The sequence below is a fragment of the Eptatretus burgeri genome, chromosome 7, assembly GCF_056783735.1.
Source record: "Eptatretus burgeri isolate ZD-2024b chromosome 7, Ebu_testis_v1, whole genome shotgun sequence".
Classification (NCBI taxonomy): Eukaryota; Metazoa; Chordata; class Myxini; order Myxiniformes; family Myxinidae; genus Eptatretus; species Eptatretus burgeri.
The window spans coordinates 49,599,140-49,615,240 of record NC_140967.1 but is presented as its reverse complement, the minus strand read 5'-3'; the positions used below and the strand labels follow the sequence as shown (position 1 = coordinate 49,615,240).

Here is a 16,101-nt window from a genome sequence, read left to right as displayed (position 1 = left end):
GCACAGGCACAGGCTCTCTGTCTATACCCTCCTCCAGTCAGGTGGAAAGTGAATGTGTCATCCCCTGCTCCTGCCCTTCTTTGGTGTGTCTCTGTGTCTCCTCCTGGCCAATAATTTTTTTAAGGCTCCTAATTTTACATGGGCTCTATTTCAGCTGATCACTCCACTGTAAACAGAGCAACAAGTAGCTTTAGGGTAAGCTTTCACTCAAAGCCACAGGCTCCCTGTCCCCAAGTTCCAGAGATTTATCTTGCGGTATATCTGTATATAAATTAACCTCCTGTGCCAGGGTCTTCACTGCATTGTTGCTACCGGTTATAACATCTGCGTTATGAGGGTCCATTTTAAAATTGCCCTTCGCCTGAGGCCTAAGTCGATGGAAAAAAAAACAAACAAAAAAAACCTTTTTTCTTTTTCTTTCCCTGCCACATCCATGTCGTGCTTCACGCACTCCATCTTTATTCCTTGCATGAGCATTTTAATCATCCGTTCTCGGCGTATCCCTTCAGTTTATTGGTTTTAAAATATCCTCAGACTTTTAAATGGCTGCGGTTGTAAGTAACATCCTCTCTGAAGGCCTATTACACGAAGGCATTCATTACTTTGGCATCGCTGCAGGAGATTCGGGGAGCTTGGCGAGCAGCCACGATCGCTTGTTTGAGTAAAACGTAATTTTAGTCCTATGCATTACATTTCCGCGTGACGAATGGTGCTGGTGGCTTCCCTTTCGAGATGTACATTTGCTGGTAGGACGGTGAAGATTTTGACAAAATGCTGATGGTGGGACATGGGGCGTTGGGTGCATGCATGGTGGTGGTTCCAGAGTTGATGGGAAGAGCGGGTGGAGTCCATTGCAGTCATAATTTAGTGCTAGTTAACTTTTAAATCTAAAATGATGCATTTTTGTCTCTCAAGCACCCTGCGAACCCAGTCTGGGTAATTAATTGAGAAAAATGAAATAAGTAGACTTGCAACATCTTGCGTCAAATATGAGAGAGTTCTTTTTCCAAGGCCTCTCCGACTATGATTGCTGTTCCCTTCACGGCTCCAAGAAAAGAAATCGATAGTCATTTTGAAAATAACTGTTACACCTCAACACTTTTGTAATGGCACCATGAGAAATGGCAGCATTTTGTGCTGTTCTTGTTCATCTGGTAGCAATTTCTTGCTTTTATTTAAGACCAGTTCATTTCTCTTGGTCGAGTCGGCTCAAAATGCTTTTCGGTAACGCCTTCTCTCGTAGCCAGCGATTCAAGGTGGCAGTGCACCATCTCACGTTATCCTCCGTCTCTGCCCATGATATTTTCCACCCCCATCAAGCCTGTCACATCCAAGCCCTCGTACTTGCAGGTTACTTCCTCGACATACCTCCCCTCTCTCTCTCTCTCCTCATCATTCATTCATTCCAATGCTTGTTTCGTGTACCTGCTCTTCTCAATGAGTGGAGACTTTGTATACAAGCTTCTTTCTTTTCTTGTAAATGTATTCTTCTAATGAACCAAGTACAAACCTCCAGGGAAGTTGCTTTGTAAAGACGTGATGAATGCGCGTGGCCTACAGTTTCGGCGCATGAAAAGGTTGCTGATGGACGAGTTACACATACATCATGTTGGTTTCTTCATGCAGTTCTTTGCTGTAATTTTAACAAGTTCAGGGTTTGGTAAAGCCCATGGCTTCATATCAGGAGAACGATTTAGGCTCACAGTTACCCCACGCACGCGAAGTGTAAAAGCGGGCAGGGTTAAGCAATTGGTGCACTTCTGTCTGTCTGTCTGTCTGTCTGTCTCCACAAATATCGGTTTGTGATTGAGGAATAACTTCTTTAAATTGAATGTTTTATTTTGATCAAGAATCGGAAAACGAACCTGTTGTTTAATAGTACTTTGGCTCTGAATTTGTCCTGATTGTGCTTGCACAGAGAGGAGTGAGAATTGTTTTCATGCTTGCCTGTTAGTCAGGGAGCATCATAAGTCCCATGGGATTTTTGGTATGAAAGCAAACCACCATGTTAGACTCTTCAAGTGGACCCTAATGATTAATGAAAATCTTGGTGGCACTCTAGGAAATGGTGCGGATGTGTATTTTGAACACATTTAACATTTTTTGAAGAATGACTATTTTACGCCGCTTAAAAAATGACATAATGTCACCCTGACCCCTCCATATACCACCAATCTTGTCATATTTGGTATCAAATTGACCGGCGTGAACCTCTGCATACTCGTAGGTCATTTACTCGTCAATATATGAGCCATATCATGAATAAATCACACAAAAATCAAAATTTTGACCATATTTCGACTTCGGTTTCACCGTCCGCAGTTCACCAAAATACCTTTTTCTCAACATTGTGCTCACCAATCTGCTAATGAATAGTATCGCAACGTACCTCTGTTATCACTAGTTCTTTTGATATTTTATACATATCATTCACTTGATAATTCAACGAGATATACCTCAAAATGTAACCATACCCCCTAATGAATCGGAAGGTTACTCTTTCAGACATCTGTAAATTTGGATGCATGATTTTGTAAACTCATGCCACAAATCCTACTGCAGATGATTAGGTTGAGATAGTCTTCCCATATGACTATAGTAACCATGGTATCCACGAATAGAAGCATTTTCTCTCTTTCAGATGTGATGCTGCTGAAGAGCCACAAGATGATATATTCAATGCAATATAGCTGATTCTGTATAAAAAAAAACATACTTTTATGTTTTGCAGATGTAGCAGAACATCTGACAAGAACAGAAAGGGTCATCGGTAGTTTGTAGACACTCGATTGGAACTCCAGCATACTATCCCTCTCTTGTACCCAGTGACGGCTTTTTGCGTATTCTGCTATTGCTAACAAATGCTTCCACATTCTAAATACATCACCTTGTCAACATCGAAATGGAGTCAGCCACAAAAACTGTATTTCCTCCAGAGAAAGTTGCGAGAGTAGACACTGACTATTCCTTGTGTATTATTTGCCAAACAAAAAGTGCCGCAACATTAGTTCAGAGTCCCAGTGCTTACGAGAAGATATTACTCTGTATCAGAGAGCGAGCTAAGTACGGTGACAGAGACGATCCCGAAATCAGCCGGCGACTTGGAAATGTCTCCAGCCAGGACCTGCAGGAAAAATCTGCATCATGGCACAGAAAATGTCAGCAGAATACTGTTCATGCTGGAATGCTCAACAGAGCAAAAGGACACTACGAGAAACGATTATCATCCAAAGGAATCCATGATGAAAAATCCTCTCGGGCCTCAACTACATTTACATGCTCTCATTCAACCCCATACAAGAGTGACCTGTGTTTCTTCTGTGATCTTGGAGCAACGCGTACTAATTCACGACATCTACTCGCCACTGGAAATGCAAGTGTTTCTCTTAAGGAAGCCATTGCAGAAAGTGGAGATGAACAGCTTCGTGTGAAGCTCAGTACTTCAATAAACCCCACAGACGCGCATGCCATTGATGTTAAATACCACAAGCGATGTTGGGCAATTCATGTAACAAATGTTTGGTGTGTCAAGAAAGCATCAGAAGTTCCTCAAGCCAGTATTGTAGTTGAGGTTGCAGCAGAAATCGAGTTCCTGAGCCTTGCAGAAGGCATGATGTTGGATGGACAGATCCTCAACATGGGTGAACTACACAACACTTTCACTACAATAAGATCTGCTAACAACGTGACCCATCCAGAATGTCCCCGCAAGGTAATCAAGCAACTGCTGCAGAACGAAATACCCAGTATAGAGTTCAACAAACCGAAGCGCATCAATGAGCCAGAACGTTACACAATCAAAACTACCAGGGATGAAGCCATTAACCGGATGGAGGAAACAGAGATGGGGTTGGAATCGGACATGAGGGTGCTATACAAAGCATCTTCAATTTTGAGGACAGCGATACGCAAGGCCGACAAATGGACATTCACTGGAAACATATCTGACTCTACGAGCGAGCATGTTCCAGAAGAACTCCACATAATTTATAGATGGTTAATCCAGGGCCCAAACACAACATTGTCAACAGACGAGGAATACTTCGTCGTCAACAAGCAAGCCGTCAGTCTGGCACAAAGTACTGTGGCGAAGTACTTGTCACCACAACAAGTTGGAAACAAGGTAACGAAGACCTTCAAAATGACACACGTGATGCCACAGCAACTGGCTATCGGAATAGCCATGAGGCAAGCCACCAGGAGCAAAAAAGTTGTTGATATGCTACATACGTTTGGAGTGTCTGTGGAGTACAACAGATTACTCAGAATAGAAGGGCAGATAGCGTCTACCGTACTTCAGAGAATGGCAATAAACGATGGCCTTTACATGCCCCCAGATGTTGTGATGGGAAGATACTTGTTCTTTGCAGTCGACAATGTCGATTTTGCGGAGGACGCTACCGACGGAAAAAGAACCCTTCTTGCCACAGCAATGGCGATTTACCAGAGGTGTGATCCAGGCGATGAGATTCCAAAGCTTGAACTAACTGGACCAGTGCAGATGCGTTCAATCACAGATCTACCAAGCATAACCACAAAGCTGGTGGACTGTCCAAAACCAACAGCAAAGCCTCAGAGTCCATCCAATGCATCATTCTGCGTCAGAAGGTACCAACAAATCGGAGTATCTACCCGATGTTGCCTGGGTGATGGGACGAACCTTACGCAGGTTCGAACAGAAAGAAGATGTGTTACCACATCCGAGTGGCGAAGAACATGAGGAAGTGGTTTCGGCTACTCCTGGACAGATTCCAACGTGGTTGGCATATCATTCCTTGGTCTCCACAAAGTTGCCCCTGACAAGAGTTTGAACACCGTCACTCCTAGCAGCACCTGCATATGAGTGGAATACGCTCCTGACAGTACTGATGCAGGCACAAGGAATCAGTACCAAAGTAGTCGGCACAAATCACAAGACTGTGGTTTCACTGGATATGGGATTGTACCAAGCCTGCAAAACAGCTCCAGATGGCCCGCAATGACATGGATCACCTGATTCTTCGCCCAGGGGAACTTCACATCGTGATGGCCCAACTCCGATGCATTGGGTGCTACATTGAGAACGGTGGATTGGACTTTTGTTGGACAGAGGCAGACCTATATGGACCTGTAACGGTTCGACAAATCCTTGAAGGAAAGCATGTGAAGAGAGGATTGAATGCTCACATGATCACTTTGCAGTCCTTGTTCACATTGCATCAGCAAGCATTCTTCGAGAGTGAAAGTGATCTGCTGACGATTTGGCTCTCACGTTTGTCAATCAAGATCCCGAAGAGATGAGGTAAGCCCATTCAGCTATGGTAAATATCATCGACTCGGAGCAAGTGATGGACAAAATCGATCGTTTTGACACACAGGACACGTCTGGACCAGGCGCACTCGTACTACAGCAGTATATGCAGATGGTCATGGACATGATCCTGTTCATACGAGCTGTTAGAACAGGTAACTGGAAACCGCACCTCACGGCCCTCGAGTCATTCACAAAGCACTTCTTTGCACATGACAAGCTTGTCTATGCTCGCATGATTCCCCTGTATCTGGCTGACATGGAGTCTGTGAAGGAAAACGACAAAGAAGTCTACCAAGAGTTTGAGAATGGAAACTGGGTTGTAAACAAGAATCGCCATTTACCATTCTGTGCCATTGGGGCTGATCACGCCCTGGAGCATGTGAACAGAATGATGAAGGTTACCGGTGGCCTTGTCGCTATCACACTCAACAGTAGTGCTCGTACAAAGTTCTTCATCATCGCTCCAGAACTGGCGAGACTCGCTGCAGAAGCCTACAAAGTGGCTGGAGTGATGCCCAATGATAATGTACAGCATCACGCATGCTCACCTGCAGTACTGTCGAGACAAGAGAAAAACATTGAAGCATTGACATCAACAATACAAAGCTTCACTAATCCATTCACGGATCATCCCAAGGAGCTCACCAACTTCGTGACGAAGGAGGTTATGTCTGATAATGTGAAGAATGACCTCATCACACAACCAAAAGTCAGCCAAGCTCTATTTGAGGCATTCGTTGCAAACCGCATCACAACGACAACAGTAAATCTGTGGGCTCCAATGAAGAAATGCCAGCTGAAGACTTGGAAGACAACAGGAAAATGTCTTAAAGTGACTGCAGGTGATAAAATAGTCGAGCTTCAAGAAAGACAAAAGTCTGTTCGCACGCATGCTATTGGTATTAAAATCGAGGCCCGAAATTAACATCGCAGAAATCATAGGACAGTACCAACTTTCAGTTGTCCCAAGGTCGCTCTTTGCTGCGGATGGCACGATGCTGCACTGCCAAAACAAAAGTAGTTTGATGGCGGTTTTGGAGAAGACCGCTGAGGACACTGCCACGTCTGACATCATCATACCATCAGTTCAAGACAGTACAAGAACAGAGCAGGATGACGACTCGTCTCTCCTGGAAGTGGTTCTATTGGATGCCATGGCAGAACTGCAATCTCTGGACAAGCCAGACCACATCAAGAACTGCAGAGAGAGAGCTAGCAGAGCACTTTATGACACGGATCTTGCAGAAATACAGGAAAGGTGATGAAATTCACTTGGTTTTTGATCGCTATGATGTTTCCTCTTCTTTGAAGACAGCCACTCATGATAGACGGCAAGGCAGCCAGCCCGTGGTATCCTATCACATCACAGACACTACAAACATAGCCAAGGTGTCGATGAAGCAATTACTGGCGAGTGTGAAGACGAAGATGGCATTAACTGGTTATCTTGCTGAGAAGATGTTGGAAAGAGCAAATGCCCATGGGGAAGCACATGGTCGTGGCATGGAGATCACAGTGCAAAGCAACTCGTACAAACATGGCATACCTCCAAAGTGACCAAGAGGAAGCAGACACTAAGCTCCTCTTGCACGCTGTCGATGCAACCAGTCGTGGTGCATCCAGTATTGCCATCCACTCCCCAGACACCGATGTCTTCATTCTGGCACTTCGGCGGTATCCAGTCTTATGCAGGAACACAACTTTTGTTACAGGGACAGGACAAAAGCGCCGCACTGTTCCCCTCCAAATGATTTACCGAACTCTGCGACCGATTCAAGTAGCAGGTTTGCCGGGACTCCATGCTCTGAGTGGAGCAGACAACGCCGGAAGTTTCGCCCGGAAAAGGTAAAATGGCTTTCTGGAAGGCTTTCCAACATGCCAGTGATGAGGTCATGACTGCACTTGGATCCCTGGGAACAACATCACACTTGAGTACTGACACACTGAACTCCATCGAAACGTTCATCTGCTCGGTGTATGCCCCTCAAACACTGCTCACTGAGATAGACAAGCTCAGATGGTGGATGTTTTCACAGAAACAATGCCAGTCCGAGAAACTCCCTCCAACACGTGATGCCCTCGAACAAGCCATCAGTCGTGCCCACTTCCAAGCCATCGTGTGGTTCAATGACACGACACCAAACCCACAGATTCCATCACCACAAAACTATGGCTGGAAATTTGAGGAGGCAAAATGGGTTCCAGACATGACCACTCAACTCCCAGCACCAAAGTCTGTTATTCATTTCGTGAAATGCAACTGTTCCAAGTTGAGATGTCAAACAGCACGATGCACCTGCGTGAAAGCAGGACTCAACTGCACAGACATGTGTGGATGTTCCAGTCTGGAAGACAACTGCGAAAACTCGCACCACTCAACCGACGACGACGAGGATGAAGTACCAGACGAACACGATAACGATGATTACAGCGACGAGCTCTTTGGATGAGAGCTGACTGCCATGGGACTTATGCATACGTATAAACTCGGGGGTATGGTTATATTTTGAGGTATATCTCGTTGAATTATCAAGTGAATGGTATGTATAAAATATCAAAAGAACTTGTGATAACATAGGTACGTTGCGATACTATTCATTGGCAGATTGGTAAGTACAATGTTGAGAAAAAGGTATTTTGGTGAACTGCGGACGGTGAAACCGGTCGAAATATGGTCAAAAATTTGATTTTTGTGTGATTTATTCATGATATGGCTCATATATTGACGAATAAATGACCTATGAGTATGCAGAGGTTCATGCCGGTCAATTTGATACCAAATATGACAAAATTGGTGGTATATGGAGGGGTCAGGGTGACATTGCACTTTTTAAGCGGCGTAAAATAGTCATTCTTCAAAAAATGTTAAATGTGTTCAAAATACACGTCCGCACCATTTCCCAGAGTGCCACCAAGCTTTTTATTAATCATTAGGGTCCACTTGAAGAGTCCAGCATGGTGGTTTGCTTTCATACCAAAAATCCCACGGGACTTTATTTTGTGCAAGATGCTGCCTGACTGTCTGGCAGTGACACAAAATTGGAAATTATTCCAAACAGGGAAATCACTGTTTTTAGCGACGTTGTAAAGGACACAAACAACAGGCACGAAGAACTAACGTAATGTGTTAAATAAGGTGGTGGAAAAAGACACTGCATCAACGGCGGTAAACTTCTGAATTTTTTTCTCCAACTTTTAAAATCTGTATTTTATTTGAATCAAATTCACTGGTCGACACGATTTCTCTTGCATGGGGTTTTTCAACGGATTCTAGCTAACTTTTGGGTGCTGAATCCAAATCTGTCATTAGTTTTTGCTGATCACATCAGGTTTTTGAACTATGAAAAATCATTATTTTTGAGAAAACAGCAATTTTACACTCAAAGTTGAAAAACACTGTTGCATTAGAAGATCGATAGATGCAAAAATGTTTACAATGAAAGGTACCTACTTCAATTACATTATTTAATCATACATTAACATATAATCCATGCTTCCTTGCACATATTTTTACACTTTTTCTCGATATTTTTAATGTATGAAAAGTTTACAAATTTCACTAAACTAAGTTAAATATATAGGTGGAAAAAATTCCACCTATATATTTATACCTATATATTTATAGGTGGAATATATAACTTGAAAGCGTAAGTATCCAAAGGCACAGGTGTAATCGTATTACAACATAGTAAACCTCTTGTGGACAATCTCTTATGTACAGCATCTGGGACATCCCTCATCAAACTCCAGCATTAATCTGCCATCATATTTGAGACCCAACGACCTTGATAACGTTCTTCTATCACTTTAATGTCTTGATGGAAACGTTCACCCTGTTCCTCGCTTACACCTCCAAGGTTATCTGGAAACTCGCTCAGGTGACTGTGCAAGTAGTGCACCTTGATGCTCATTCTGCACCCCAGCGCTTGCAGACTAAGGAGCAGCTCCTCCACAATCTCTCGGTAGTTGTCATCTTTCTTGTTCCCAAGAAAATTCTGCACCACATGAATGAATGCATTCCACGCTCGAGCTTCGACAGCGGTCATCGTCGTAACAAAGTATGGGTCCTTGAGTAATGTTCTGATCTGAGGTCCGTCGAATATCCCTGCTTTTTTCTTCTTGGCGCTAAGACTCGGAAAGTTTGAACATATGTAGCCAAAGCAGTCTCCAGTGTGATCAAGAGCTTTAACAAACTGCTTCATCAGACCGAGTTTGATGTGCAATGGTGGAAGGATGATATTTTTCCGAACAACCAGTGGTTCATTAATGATGTTCTTGTCACCAGGTATCAAACTATTCCTTGATGGCCATTCCTTTCTCACCCAGTGCTCCTCCTTCGCCCTACTGTCCCAGTAGCATAAGAAACAAGGGTATTTGGTGTAACCTCCTTGTTGCCCCAAAAGGAAATTCACCATTTTCAAATCCACACAGATCAACCATTCATGATCGTGGTACTTCAATCGTTGAAGTACAACCTTGATGTTTGCATACTTCTCCTTCAGGGTCACTGAGTGTCCTATAGGGATGGATCCATAGATGTTCCCATTGTGAAGTAAAACACATTACAAACTTCTTTTCGAACTGTCAATAAAGAGTCTCCACTCACTTGAATGATACGCAGGCAATACCATAGCGAGAAGAAGCCCTTCAACATCATTGCAGTATACAAGTTGCCGATCAGAGTGGAAGTACTTCCTCAGTTCTGCCTCTCTGTTGAGATAAAATGAGATGCTTGTGCCAGGTTTGAAGTTTTTCTCTTGCAGTCTGGAAGCCAACAACTCAGCAGATTGTTTTTGGCAAATTCAAATCTTGGATCAGATCATTCAATTCAGGCTGACTATACAGAGAAGGTTGATCAAAAAACGAATCCAATGGCTTGTACTCTGCATCTGCTTCTTCATCATCATCATCATCATCGGATAGAGAATGTGGATGAAGTAAGTGCTTCCTCATCAATCTCTCTGCGAGATCGGTAAAAACAGGTACAGGTATTTCGTCACAATGAGGAACTGGCCGTATAGCAGAGGGTATGCTATGGTATTTCATGTATTGCTTGTTTTTCTTATTGAATCCTTTGACATTTACAAGGCAGAAGTAGCAGTCATCTAGGTGGTTTTTTTGGTTCTCTCCAAACCATCGGCACACCAAACTTGAGCTTCGCATTCTTTCCTTGAGACCATGATCTCAGAGGACGACACAAGTCATGCATACTTTATGAGGGGCCCAGTTTTTGTCCTGGTCTCCAAGCGGTACTTTAAAGTAGGCACGGTACACTCTCTTGACGAATATAGTGATGTTGTGTCTTTGAGGTGCTAAAGTGAAGCATCCACAGGTATAGCAGAAGATATTTGGGTCGTTACAGCACTTTTTTTCTCTTTGAAGGTGTAGACATAGCTAGCTTACAGTGTAAGGTACCAGGTACCGGTATAAACAACCCCACTGAGTCAGCTGTGCCCACCCACTGAGAATCGCGTAACACAGTAATGCTTGCGACTCGTGAGATGAGGTGGAGTCTTAACAGCAGATTAGGTCGTCTTCACAACTGCAAATCACAAATACGTCATAGACGTAAACTACTGATGCATACGTTGATTCTTTCAAGACAATCAGGCAATAACTCCACTTTGCTCATGGCAAGCTGTTTACCATAGGGGCTGTTTACAGCTACGGGTACTCGTGATAATCAAACTTTTGTTGTTTTATTCCCACCAAGATTGCCAGACTGGATGGTCAACTTTTGTAAAAATCCATGAATATGGAGCATACAGATAGCACAAAAACTTGATGTGATAGAGCAAATCTGAGCTCAGATTTGGATTCAGCAGCCCAAAAAATTAGCCAAAAACAGTTTCCAAAGTCCATGCAAGAAAAAAAACCTATATTTTTGTCGATCAGTGTTATGTATTTGAACTTTTTTTCCGCTCGTACCCCACATTTTTTCTATATTTTCTATCAAATTTTCCGCTCGTACCCCACACACATGTCCTTGTTTTTCAAGACGGCGCATGGTAGGGTGTTCTCCAAACTCTCTTGTTTTATATTAGAAGGGCTTCCTTTGTGTCGATCGCCTTAGATTTTTGTTTTATTTAGTTTCCAGAAAGTTGCTGCACTTGTTATAAAATTCAAAACGATGCGACAGACTCTTTCTTCCAAAAATACATTTTTCTATATTTCCAGCTTGTTGGCAATAATTTTATATTTGAGAAGACGGTTAACCATGTTTCCTCGCTCGGAGTCTTCGTGATGTCCAACCACACAAAGGCTTCTTGATACTTCACGTAAAACAAATCGGGTCAATCAATCGAATCGTAAAAGTGTTTAAATCATGAACCTTCTGGATCTTTTTAATAATCAGGAGAATTTTATGTCCTATTGTTCAAACACCTAAAGGAGACATCTGTGTTGCCTTCACTTTTTCGATAGACAAAACTGTCAAAATTTTTAAATCTTGTATCACATAATCAACTTCGATTACCTCTTTTAAATGTTCAGCAGTACAAACTTAGTGATGTAAAAAGCAACCTGTAATTATTATGTCATTTGCATTTGAAATGATTTACAAATGTCACTCGATGAAACACCCATATGATGACAGCTGGTTGTTGAGAAAGTTAATTTACCTTTAAACAACATTCACAGTCTTGCAAACAGCAGGAGGTTCGAGGACATCATTAAACATGCCACACCATATCAGGATGAAAAATAATAATTACCAAATTAGTTTAAAAGGAAGATTTTTAAAAAAAAACTTGTGGTGATACGTGGGTGGATGTTCATGAATTTCTCGGAGCAGAAACTTCTCAGAGTGAATCCAAGAAACGTAAACTTGACTTTTCAGTATCCAATTGTGTCCATAATTAGGAAGAACTCCCATGGAATAGTGCAGAGCTAGCACACCTCTGAGCAGTCAAGTCTGGGTTCGATTTCCAACCCGGCTACAGACTATCGGGTTGGTGTTTCATAGGATGGGCATTGCATCACAAAGTGTGTCGTCCCTCCGATGCATGTTAGGCTGGGTGTCCCATCTGCGTGCATTGGGTGGTGGCCGTTAAAATGATCCCAGGGTGTCTTTCACTATGAGTGGTGGAGTTATCGTTGAGGGCTTGAATAAAACTTGTCTCTGTTGTGCCTCAGTGAGGATGGAAGATCAGGTTTATTAGCCTGTCACCTGTATGCACACTCGCCTCGAAGCTGTTCAGCCTAGGTTTGAATCCCTAACCAGCCATAAACTGTCATCCCAGTGTTTCATAGGCAGGATGATTCTTCAATGTGTGTGCCTTCCCTCGGATGGACATGAAAATGGGTGTCCATTCTTCCAGCATTAGTTAGTGTATCTTAAATATCCCACGGTGCCCTTCGTGAAAAGTAGACAAGCTATCGCCGGCACCTTGGCCAAATTGTTGCCCTAATTTAGAGGGCGTTGCATCAGCGGCAGAGCTTCACCTTCAGCTTCAGAAACAGCTTCAGAAACCTTCAGAAACAGCTTGCCTAGTTTCAGAGAGAATGGTATAAGCGATTTCCATTAGCGGCGATATTATGACGTCAACTTTTTTTCGAGGAAGAATTTCCAAAATCCGAGATGGTTACTGCCTGTGCGTGGGCTTTCTGTATATACATGGCAAGTTTCACGAAGATCCGATGAAAACTCTGGGTTGTGAAACAAAAAATGTCAAAAAATAGGAATGACGTCATAAAAATTGATATGACGTCATAGTGATGTATCATATGTGCGGTAATTAATCTCTGCTAATGCCCTGTTCGATTCCCGCAAACATAATTTTAAAAGCTTGCCTAGTTTCGGAGATAATTTTTTAGGCGATTTCCATGAGCTTTGATATTTTGACGTCATAACTTTTTTTTCTTGGAGGAATTTTCAAAATCAGAGATGGTTACTGTCTGCACAGGGTATTTTTACATATATACGCCAAGTTTCAGGAAGTTTCGATGAAAACTGGAGGCTGTGAAACAAAAAAGTCCACAAGAAGATGAAGAACAACAACGTGAGTAAGACTTAAGAGATCCTCCACGAGGATCTAAAAAAAAAAAGCTCACAGACAGTGTGTGTGATGTGTGTTGTATAATACGTCACATGCCATGTGTGTGTATATATAATATACAGGGTTTATCTATCCCAGAGTGTGCTAGTACTCCATACAGAGGGATGATGGGGGGAAAAAAATGGCCACCCATTTAAATGTGCACACAATGATAGGCTTATAAGTGACAATAGAGTGAAGCCATAAGCATTTAAAAGCCATACTTTTTATTCTCAAGCATTTTCTGAACTATCACGACTTAAAAAGATGCCAGAATATATCACAAGTCCCACAATGACAGATTACTAAATCACTAATTTGTACTGCTGCTGCTTCTTCTTCTGCTTCTTCCCCTCTCAAAACAATGTAAAACTGTAGTCCAATGTACCTCAATAACAGCTGAAGCCATGATGGTGATTACAACGCAAGGAAGTTACTTTGTCTTTGGGCTAGTGTGTGCAACGCAAAATTAAAATAAATATAGAACATTAATCATTTTATTAGGAAGAGAAATCGAGCGGAAATGTGGACTCGACCAACCAGGCCAGGATCGTGGGAGAGGGGAAAATGGACAGTCCCATTCCAAAAGCGATATATATCCAAACCATCCCCCAAATCAACTGACCGAAGTACTAAAACAATTTAATAACATCGATGGATTTAATCCTTACCTAAATGACAAAATATATAAAACTTATGACGTCAACTTTTTTTCTACTTCGACTTTCTCTACTTTTTCTTTTTTCTACTTTTTTGTACTTCTACTTTTTTTCTACTTCTACATGAAGACTTTTATTACTTTAAAAAAAAAATTGCAGAAACAAGAAAAAAACATTTTAAAGAAAAATGAAAAAAACATGAGTGATGAAATCTCAAAAAATACAACCAAACAAGGTCGGATTGACGCCGCATTACGATACAACAATACGACGCCACCATCCTCTTATGGATTACCATCACGACATATTTTGACATCGTTCCATCACAATCCCACAACAAAAGTAAAATGTCAAAAGATGAGGGTAATCTGTCAATTTAAAGCGAGATGTGGTATTTGTGAATAAGCATTAGTAAATGCCTATGCATGAACGAGTAAAATTGATGGTTTTTGTCATAAGTTTGCTGCAGCAAACATCAATAAATTGTAACATAAACTGCTTGATGTATTGAGCTAATTTTGACAGTCGAGGGCAGTATTGGATTGTAAACTGCCTGGTGAGATTCATGAAGTTGCTGGAACGTTCCCAGATGAACCTTCCAGTTTGGACGAGAACAGCTTTTGCTGGAAGGCACGGGAGCATTCTGTGGTACGATATAAACCCGTGAAAAGGAGGTGTAGAGAGGCAGGTGACGTGTGATGAGCCGTGCGTTACATTGTTCCCTGCTCGATTTAACTCTGATGAGTGAACGAGGTGTTAATGTCCAGAGTGCTTGTTAATGCGTGGGGCCGATTTATAATCAGGTCGATGAAAACTCATAAAGATTGTGTATCAGGAAAGAATTCCTTTGAGCTCTTGAAATCATCCTGGACAGGCCAGCACACGAGAGAGAATGACGCGACAGGACTCGATGGTACGACGGTCTTGGAGGACGAGGTGAACATGCGTGAGTTGAGCCGGCAGGACAGGGTCACTGGGCAGAAACAACTCAACATGAGAATCGTTGTTGGACATTGTATGTAATGGTGAACTTCCTCATTTGATTTTGTATCAGTTTATTTGAAATGCAAGTTTCAAAAACATTACGCTGTTGATGTGATCACTGTAACGTCACTCAGAAGTCACCCACCCCAAATGACAAGCTCCCCCTTTTATTTTGGACTCTCCTCCCCCTCCACAGCCCACACCCCTGTCATTGGTGGAGTCCCAGCCCAATGGGGACTCTCTTCTCTACCTGTGATTGGTGTATTTGTTACCACAATGCCTCGTGGCAATTCAGGATTGGTCCCCGCGGATTGGGGCGTTGGTCACTACTGGGAAATGTTTTGGCATGCTGTCACCTTTAACAATGATTGATGGACCATCTGGCATGGACATCTCCACAGGATGTGCACGAAGCTGGTTTGGGAGGTTGAAGAGGAGTTAGAGAGAGAGAGAGAGAGAGAGAGAGAGAGAGAGAGAGAGAGAGAGAGAGAGAAGAAGAAGAGGAGGGGGAGGAGGGGGAGGAGGAGGAGGAGGAGGAGGAGGAGGAGGAGGAGGAGGAGGGGGAGGAGGAGGAGGAGGAGGAGGAGGAGGAGGAGAAGAAAAAATATTAAAAAAACAAGAAAAACAAGTTCCTGCACTGAGAAAAGGGCGGGAAAGTGTTTTGCGCTGTGAGGTATGGAAAATGGCTGAAGGTAATAATATAGAAGCAGAAAATAACTTGTATGAGACACGACCTTGCTACACACTTGCAATGCATATCTGCTTCCATGAACACAGTGCACTTAACTAAATAAATTACTACGGAAAAATGAAAGTTATATTATGAAAGTGGCTCTCTTACCCCTTAAAACCAAAAGCCGTAACAATATACAAGCAAAAATACTCGTCTCCACTGACTGGAAAAGTTCAAGTTAATCGTTCAATTTAAATTATTTCATGGAATTAAAAATGTTAATTGTTTTGCATTCCTCAAAGCCAAAGCTCTGACCTACTTATACTACCCACCACAAAATGGTGGTGTAATATCAGGTGGCGGAGGTTGGATCTGAACGAAAAGTGTGAAATGTCCTGCTTACGAAATAAAATTTGGCATCAACATTATCCATGCTTGTTCTCGTAATTTTAGAAG

General features: G+C 42.5%; 1 protein-coding gene across 5 annotated transcripts in view; it reads right to left on the bottom strand.

The window, feature by feature from the left end:
• LOC147023236 (uncharacterized) overlaps positions 1 to 16,101 on the bottom strand; it is a 344,444-nt gene that overhangs the window by 47,483 nt on the left and 280,860 nt on the right. The window contains exons 4-5 of one of the 5 annotated variants that reach the window (XR_015060084.1): positions 15,329 to 15,386; positions 12,811 to 14,961 (exon numbers count right to left, since the gene is read on the bottom strand). The exons of 3 other annotated variants lie outside the window; for them this stretch is intronic. The gene's annotated coding sequence lies outside the window, so the exon portion shown is untranslated. Of the gene's footprint in view, positions 1 to 12,810; positions 14,962 to 15,262; positions 15,387 to 16,101 lie in introns of those variants that run through there. One more of the 5 variants, XR_015060083.1, reaches the window with a different exon arrangement.